At 33.0% G+C, this 8,753-nt stretch overlaps 1 non-coding gene across 1 annotated transcript; it reads right to left on the reverse strand.

The window, feature by feature from the left end:
• Positions 1-7,731: 7,731 nt before the first annotated feature.
• Positions 7,732-7,837, reverse strand: LOC143639540 (U6 spliceosomal RNA). The gene has a single exon (XR_013154696.1). It is a non-coding gene; the product is annotated as a U6 spliceosomal RNA (small nuclear RNA).
• Positions 7,838-8,753: the final 916 nt, after the last annotated feature.

Genomic DNA, 8,753 nt, shown 5'->3' on the forward strand with positions numbered 1-8,753 from the left:
AGGAGCCTTTAACATAAAGTATATAAAACACCATACACTGATAATACAGAATATTTCTTCTCAAGCACACACAGAACTTTCTCAAGAATTGCAAGTCTATCAGAGAATTGCCCAACAGATGAGTTGGTTTCATAATGTACAAATATTATAAATAATACTATATGATCACAGTGAAGTAAAACTGGAAACTAAAACATAAGCCAGCCACATACAAACCAAAACAAAAAGATCATGGAAATTTAAAACACATGGAAATTTAAAACCATTCTAGTAAACAAATTTTGATGAAAATGCAAAAACACATAAAAATTATAGAATCTCTGAAAAAGAATACCAAAATTCATGAAGTACGCTTAAAGCAATGATTGGAGGAAATTTTATACTAACAAACAACCACATAAAAATAAATAAATGAATTAAAATAGATTACTGAAGTTACCAACTCAAAAAGCTGCAGAAAGAAAAAGTAAACCAACAAGAAAGCAAAGGCCATATTACTAAGTATATATTCAAAGGAAATCAAATCAAAATATCAAAGAGATACCTGAACTCCCAAGTCTGTTGCAGCACTATTCACAAAGCATAGATATGGAATCAACCAAGGTGTCCATATACAGATGAATAAAGAATATGTAGTACAGGTATGAAATGGAATATTTATTATTCAGTGACAAAAAGAATGAAGTCCTGTCAATCATGAATCATGGATGGAATTGGGGATCATTATGTTAAGTGAAATAAGCCAGGCACAGGAAGACAAACACCACATTTTCTCACTCATGTGGAAGCTAAAGTTGATTTCGTGGAAGTATAGAGTAGAGTGGTCACTAAAGACAGCAGGTAGGGGAGATAGAGGTTGGATAACAGGTACCAAAATACAGTTAGAGGAGTAAGTTTTAGTGCTAGATAGCATAGTAGGATGACAACAATTTATAATAATTTATTATGTATTTTATAAAGGACTAGCAAAGAGCAGGTTGAAGTTTACCAACACAAAGGAATGAAAAATGTTTAAGGTGAAGGAAATGCTAATTAGCCTTATTTGATCATTATAGCTTGAAAACACTTATTAAATGCACTGTAATAGGTACAATTATTATGTGTTAATTAAACATTTTAAAAGGATAAAATAAAATATAAGTGCAGTAGAGAACAGAAAGAAAACAGGTTACCTTATCAAGTAAAAAATCTGGCCAGGCACAATGAAGCATGCTTGTAATCCCAGTGGCTTGGGAGGCTAAGGCAGGAGGATTGTGAGTTCAAAGCCAGCCTCAGCAACAGTGAAGTGGTAAACAACTCAGTGAGACCCTGGCTCTAATAAAATATAAAATAGGGCTGAGGGCTGAGGATGTGGCTCAGTGGTCAAGTTCCACCCCTGGTACCAAAAAAAAAAAAAAAAAAAAAAAAAAAAAACCACTGTATTTTTCAAAAAATCCAAACATTAGACTTGAAAAAAAATCACTAATTTAGTCAGAAAGGGGAAAACATACAAATAAGAAATAACAAGGGAGGAATAACTGTCACTAAACAGAAATAACTGTAAGAATCTACTTGGTATATGTTTTTGCAAATCGATTTAGAAATCTAGATTAAATGGATGATTTCTTAGGAAAATACAGTTGACAAAAATTGACCTGGTAGAGATAGGAGGCTTAAAGAGACCAATTTCCATAATCAAAGTAGACAAAATCTAAAGAAATCACTCCCCATAAAAGCATCTATCTTAGATGGTTTCACAAAGCAATTTGACCCAACTATTATAAACCAGATATTCCCAATGAGACCTGCATTTAAAATGAAGGCATATTTTCACTTTTTTTTTCTGTACTGAGGATTAAACCCAGGGCCTCATGTATGTTAGGTAAGCACTCTCCCACTGATCCACATTCCCAGCCCTTCACATTCTTTTTATGAAGAAAGTTTAACAGTGTTCTCATAAAAATTATTGGACCAACATCACTTACCAATAGTAACACAAAAAATAAAACAGCGTTCAAGGCCATACTACATTTAAAATTTATATTTTATGCCAGAGATACTTTTACATTGTTTATTCTGCATTCTGCAATGTGTCTAACTAAATTGTATGTGTCAGATAAGAGAGCTAGAGCGCTCAGCTTGTTCTGGGTGATTTATCTATAGTTATTCTTTTCTTGAAATTCAGATACTAGTATCTACTTGAAGGTCCAAACTTTCTTCTAAATTTCAGTATGACTCATAATTTAAAATTAAATTATTTCATGACTACCCAAGTCTCTAAAATTTAGTAACAGTGATATTTCTCAAAAGGCATCAATTTTAGTTGCTATCAGAAAATTGAGTATATTGAATTCAAAGCAAATTTCTAAAGACATCTATGCCAAAGAAAGACTGAGAATAATTCAGTTGCTAGGTAGTTATGGATTTTGTCTTATTTTTAAAATATTGGACTAAAATTGAAAGTGTTAAAAAGAAAAATATACCTTTATTCAGTATAGTCCTTGGACTGTTTCTTTAAAGAAATTATCTAAGGCTTAGGATATAAAAGAATCAATAAATGAAATCAACAATGTTAACCTAATTAAATATCATCAATTGATGGTGACTTTGAAGCTTTATTGCCCTTCTTTTAGGGAGGTAAAATAAAAGTATCTATTGGTTTTCATATGTTGTATCTGTGATGCGTTAAAGCACAGCAAATGTGCCCAAATTCTACAGTTTGGAGGTCCACCTGATGCTGTTTGATAAGTAATAATTTAGGATGTGGGTAAATGAGAGAGAAGATGATTTTTCCTAGTGACATTTAGTAAGATATAAGATTTGTACATCTAATTACGTATCATAACTACCACTAAGTTTAACACAAACCAAAGTATGATTCATAGGACTACATTTTTCTATGTTTACATGAACCCATTACTATGTTTTCTGGTAACCTAATTTCTCCCCAAGGCTGTTCTTGATAATGTATCCATCTTTATCTATATTGTACCTTTGGGAACAAAGGGAAATGAATGACCTCTTGTAAGTAAGTCTAAAGCCATCATACCTAAAGAATGACTCTGGAAGTCACCACTCACATCAAGATAGTTCTAGATGTTAATTTTTTTTGCTGCAAGTTTCTATGGCAAACTTGGAAATGAGAAACTAGTTTTCATTATCCTTATAGTGGTCAGAACCAAATTGAGTGTAAAATTGGGGAAAATGATAGAAAATGAAATCACACTATATTCATTTGTCTCTGTGAATAGTTTATTTATAACTATGAAGTGAAAACAAAGAACTTTTTTTGGGAAACCCTGACAGATGTAGTGCTAGACATGAGGGTAGGCAGGCTTTATCCCTTGGTTTGACAATGCTCATTTATATTAACTGCATTCTAGAGTGGACCTTGGTGTTCTCCTTTGACCCCCTTGAATCTGTTTTGTCATTCAAGACAACCCTCCCACCTTGGGATCCTTCTGCTTTCAACATTTGACATCTGAGATTTCATGGCATCTAAATTTTTTTTTCTTGCAAATCATTTTGTTGTCTGGGGATTGACTTCCCAGAAGTGCCCTTGACTGGTGCCTGGTTTACAAACAAGTGTGAAAGCCCAGACCCTTTGTTCCTGTTAGGACAACCTCTGAGGAATAACACTTACCATAGTTCCCCTTTGCAATTAGCTGCTCTCACAGGACTTGCCTGAAATCTGAAATCGTGCCTATTCCAGTTTCACAGTCCCTGTCAGGTTCTTAACTGATTTCTTCCAGTTAGCACTGCCTTAATCAGTCATTGGTACTTCCATCATCATCTCATAATCTGCTTGTGGGGTGCTCAACCTAAAATTCTGTTTTCCTCTCAAATTTAAGAATATAAAAATGTGCAAACCCACACTTATTTCCAAGAAAAATGCAAAATTTACTTAAAAACTTATTCAAAGAACAAGCAATTACAATTGCCTTAAATAGCTAATTGTGGGAGATGGAATTAGTCAGTGGGTCATGATGTCCATCAAGAAAGGATTAATCTCAATATGACATCATTCTTTCTGTATATAAATACATGTGGGCGTAGGACAATGGAAAATTATAGCAAATTTTTTTTCAAGGGCAGAAGAAGAACACGATGAAGGTGAATGTGTACAGAAAGAGTTTATTAATAAGATTAAGTGGAGTTTTTAAAAATCCAACAAGAGAAAAAATATGAGTAGGAAGAAGAGAATAATGAAATAATTTTCATTCCCTCAAGACTTTCCATTATCTTTTATTCATCCCATTTTAGGAGAGATATTTTTATAGTGTTTATATGGTACAAATCTGGAGAGTAAAATGGATAAATAAATTGTCACTTTATAAAAACTTTTACATACTGAAGAAGAGCCGAGAGATGTGTTTTAGATAATCTGCTAAGTGAGACTCTAGCTCTAACCTCTGGAAATAAAGGGGGAAATGCGGTAAGGTCTAAGTATACAAAAGAGAAACTTAAGCATGAAAACAAATGTGGACAATCACTATTCAGAAACACCGAATATCACTTTGACATATCTTTTGACATACATCTTTTGACATACTACCTTGCTTGAGTGAAAGAGCAAGAAATGTGTCTGCCTTGCTCACTACTGGAATATTGAAAGCTACCTAAACATACTTATTGAATGGATTATCATTAATTAATCATATTTTAAAAGCAACATTGATTTATTTATTTACAAAGGAGGTATTCCCTAGATTTGGCATACATCAGGCATTTAAGAATATACATTGAACAAATAAAGTCTAAATATTGGAACTGGGAAACATGACCTTTCAAATATAATTTCACTTATATGAATAATGGGAACAAATGTTTTAAATCATGACTGTCCTGAAATGTTGGAACTCTATGGATTCAATGGGCATTCAACCTGAAAAAAAAAGAGGAAATCTCATTTCCTACAAAATCTACAGAAAATAATTACCCTGTACTAAATCTTAGGCCTGAAGAGACCTAACACTGACTTTTTATCTTTTCATTTACCCTGAATAGTTAATAGTGGCAGGAGAGGTTATTGTAATTTAAGTTAACTAAATACCAGTGAATTTTAAAGAATTTTAAAATGATGATAGAGTTAATGTCATTGATATAATTTGGACTAAGTAGAATAGACTTACTAGAATATGACAAAGGAATAGAATAATATGAGAGAAACTTTTAAAATATAATATTTGATCTCAACTATACATAATATCTAATAGATGGAGTGGAGAAGGCATATTAGGAATTAAGTAGCATTAAACAGTATTAAGAGCAAAGTTATATTCTTAAAAAATGTTAAAGGGGGGCTGGGGATATAGCTCAGTTAGTAGAGTGCTTGCCTTGAATGCACAAGGCCCTGGGTTCAATCCCCAGCACAACCAAAAAAAAAAAAAAATCTTAAAAAATGTTAAAGGGACCCATGTCCTAGTTTGATCTATGAAATTTAAAATATATTTCTTTCATCTCCTTCAGAGTCTCCTTATTCTGCTACCTACTCCATAATTTTTTTCTGATAGGTTCCACATTTCAGTACTTTTTTGTTTTACAACTTTGATGCTTTTTACTGGATATGTGCATCCCACATTAACAGTATACATGGCCTGATCAGAGGAGAGTTTGACAATCAGTATACTAACTCACTAATAGAATAGTAATATTTTCTTCATTTGCATAATATGGTATGTTTCTAGTTAATGGAATACAATCTCAATGAATGAACAAGACATATGTCCATTTTTAAGATAAGGAAACAGAATCATAATTGTATTAAGTAAATTGCTCACATGGACTGTTTCACACCAACCCTGGGAGGTACCTTCTATCACTATTAAATGGTTGAGAAAGCTGGCTCTCAAAAAGTATATGACAGTTTTGTACTTTCTCAAGGTTTATGATGTCTGCTCCAGCTGAAATATCTTGGCCATGTCAGATGGCATTTCTTAAAAGGCTATTGTAAAAAGCTTTATATTAAAAAAATCTTCTTTAATTTTTCTTTTCTTTAAATAGGCAACATCATCCCTTCTTGTTTAATGAAAATTGTTACTAGAACTAATTAATTCCTTCTTGAAGAGTTCAGTTAATATGCTTGACTTCTTTTAGAGAATTAAAATTCTCAATGCTGGCTTTCTGCCAAAACAGAAAGGAAAAAGCATAATGAGCAGGGGAAGAAACAAATGATATATACAGGGCATTCCTGAAAGTGACATACATCATTAAATCAAACCACCTTGGGTGTTAGGAGGAAATTTTTCTCCACAAAATCTGAAGACATTGAACTTCTTCAGTCTTGAAAAGTGGTATTTGCAGGCTGGGGATGTGGCTCAAGCGGTAGCGCACTCGCCTGGCATGCATGCAGCCCGGGTTCGATCCCCAGCACCACATACAAACAAAGATGTTGTGTCTGCCGAAAACTAAAAAATAAATATTAAAATTCTCTCTCTCTCTCCTCTCTCTCTCACTCTCTCTTAAAAAAAAAGTGGAAAAAAAAAGAAAAGTGGTATTTGCAAGAATCAAGAACATGAGTGACGGGGGTTAGACACATTTCAGCATTTACGTACAGTCAGTTCTCCACACCCACATCTTCAACCAACAGTGGATTAAAATATTTTTAAAAATGTTTTCTGGACTGAACATGTACAAACTTTTTTCTTGTCATTATTCTTAAACAATGCAGTATAATAAGTATTTACATAGCACTTACATTTTGTTAGTTATTATAAGTAATCTAGAGGTCATTTAAAGCATATAGGAGGATGTGTGTAGGTTATATGCAGATATTATGCAATTTTCTATAAAGGACTTTTTTACTTTTTAAATTTATTCTTTTTAGTTATATATGATAGTAGAATTACGTATTCTGACATCATATATACATGAAGTATAACTTCCCATTTTGTGATTATACATTGGTCATGGATTCATATATGAACATAGGGAAGCTATGACCAATTCATTCTACTGTCTTTCCCAGTCCCATCCCCTCTCCCTTCCCCCCACTTCTCCATGTCCAATCCATGAACATCCCCTCCTCCCTACCACACCTCACCTATTGTGAGTCAGCAGATCCATATCAAAGAAAACATTCAGCCTTGTTTTGGGGGGATTGGCTTATTTCACTTAGCATAATAGTCTCCAGTTCTACCCATTTACTGGAAAATGCCATTATTTCATTCTTCTTTATGGCTCAGTAATATTCCATTGTGTATATGTACCACATTTAAATTTTTTTAATTATTAGTTGTTCAAAACATTACATAGCTCTTGACATATCATATTTCATACATTTGATTCCAGTGGGTTATGAACTCACATTTTTACCCCGTATACAGATTGCAGAATAGTAATGAATAGTAAACTTGTACATCACTCTTGGCAAAACTTGAAAAACTTGAAAATCATTCACATATAAAATTAAGAAAAAAAATTAAGGAAGAAGGTTATTCTAGCTTGCAAGGTCAGACTTTTCAACTGAACTTAAATACCTTCTGATAATTCTCAGATGGGTTATTTAATGTTAATGCAAAGAAAGATGATGTATTTTTGCTTTTTTACTATTTCAAAAGTAAATTCTTTTACTAAATGTCATTTAGTTGTACTGATTTGTTATAAAATGGAATTTGCAGTAATGTGAGGAAGCCCTGGAGTTTCAGCAAGAATTATGACAGGTAAATTACAACAATTATTTTTTTAATTAATCTGAAGCTGAGTTTGAGAACGTGGTTATGGTAGAAGGCAAGGAATTCCTATGCTGTTTTAAAAAATATGTAATGCTTCAGGAATTGCATGTCATCCTTGCACAGAGGACACACTAATATTCTCAGTATCATTTCTATTTTAGTATATGTGCTACAGAAGTGAGAACAATAAATACTGTTTTTAAGAGACAATCAAAAGCGAACCTTCCCTCTCTCCCAACAAAAAACAAATCAACAACAACAAAACTATAAGAGTGACTAAAAAGCATTAAATAGTATAACAAGTATATGTGCTAAGTCCTGACATGATAGTCTGTAATTGGGTCCTTTTATATTTGACTATAGAAGAAATTGAACTTGAGCATTATTAGAGGGGAGGGATGTATATATGTGTGTGGGGGGTGATATGTCAGGAACATCAGAGATAATTTTGGAACTATCATATAATGAAAATCTAACCACAAAGTTACATGGCCACTACAGATAAGACTGTTCCTACTACTGAACTTGATCATGCCAGGGGAATGAGATTTACCTAGGTCTTAAGATTAGATTCATGGAACTTGAATGTCTCCTTCTCACATTGCTTAGATAATCAGTAAGATATAAGGGAAAATAGCCACCAAAACCACAAAGCCATTGGAAAACAGTTCTTTACTAGGATATTTAGCTTCTTTCTGTCTTCCTGTGTATCTGGTGATTCATATTTCAAAATACAGTTAATAATGTAAAGTCAATTCAGTGGGGCAGACACCAATCAAGGGCCACAAGGAGAATTTAGTCTTGATAAAACAGGATACAATGGTTTTCTTTTTTTAATTTTTTTTTTTAGTTGTAGATGGACACAGTACCTTTATTATTTATTTATTTTTAATGTAGTGCTGAGGATTGAACTCAGTGCCCACACATGCAAGGCAAGTGCTCTGCCACTGAGCTACAGCCCAAGCCCTGTTATGATTTCTTTAGGCTTAATGTGACTCTTAGATTATTTAAAAGTCACACATATATTAGTTAGAATCCAAGAATATTAAAGTCCAGCATATATCTTTTACCTAATAAGTCAGTGATTTTGTGTATAATGTT

The sequence above is a fragment of the Callospermophilus lateralis genome, chromosome X (assembly GCF_048772815.1).
Source record: "Callospermophilus lateralis isolate mCalLat2 chromosome X, mCalLat2.hap1, whole genome shotgun sequence".
Lineage (NCBI taxonomy): Eukaryota > Metazoa > Chordata > Mammalia > Rodentia > Sciuridae > Callospermophilus > Callospermophilus lateralis.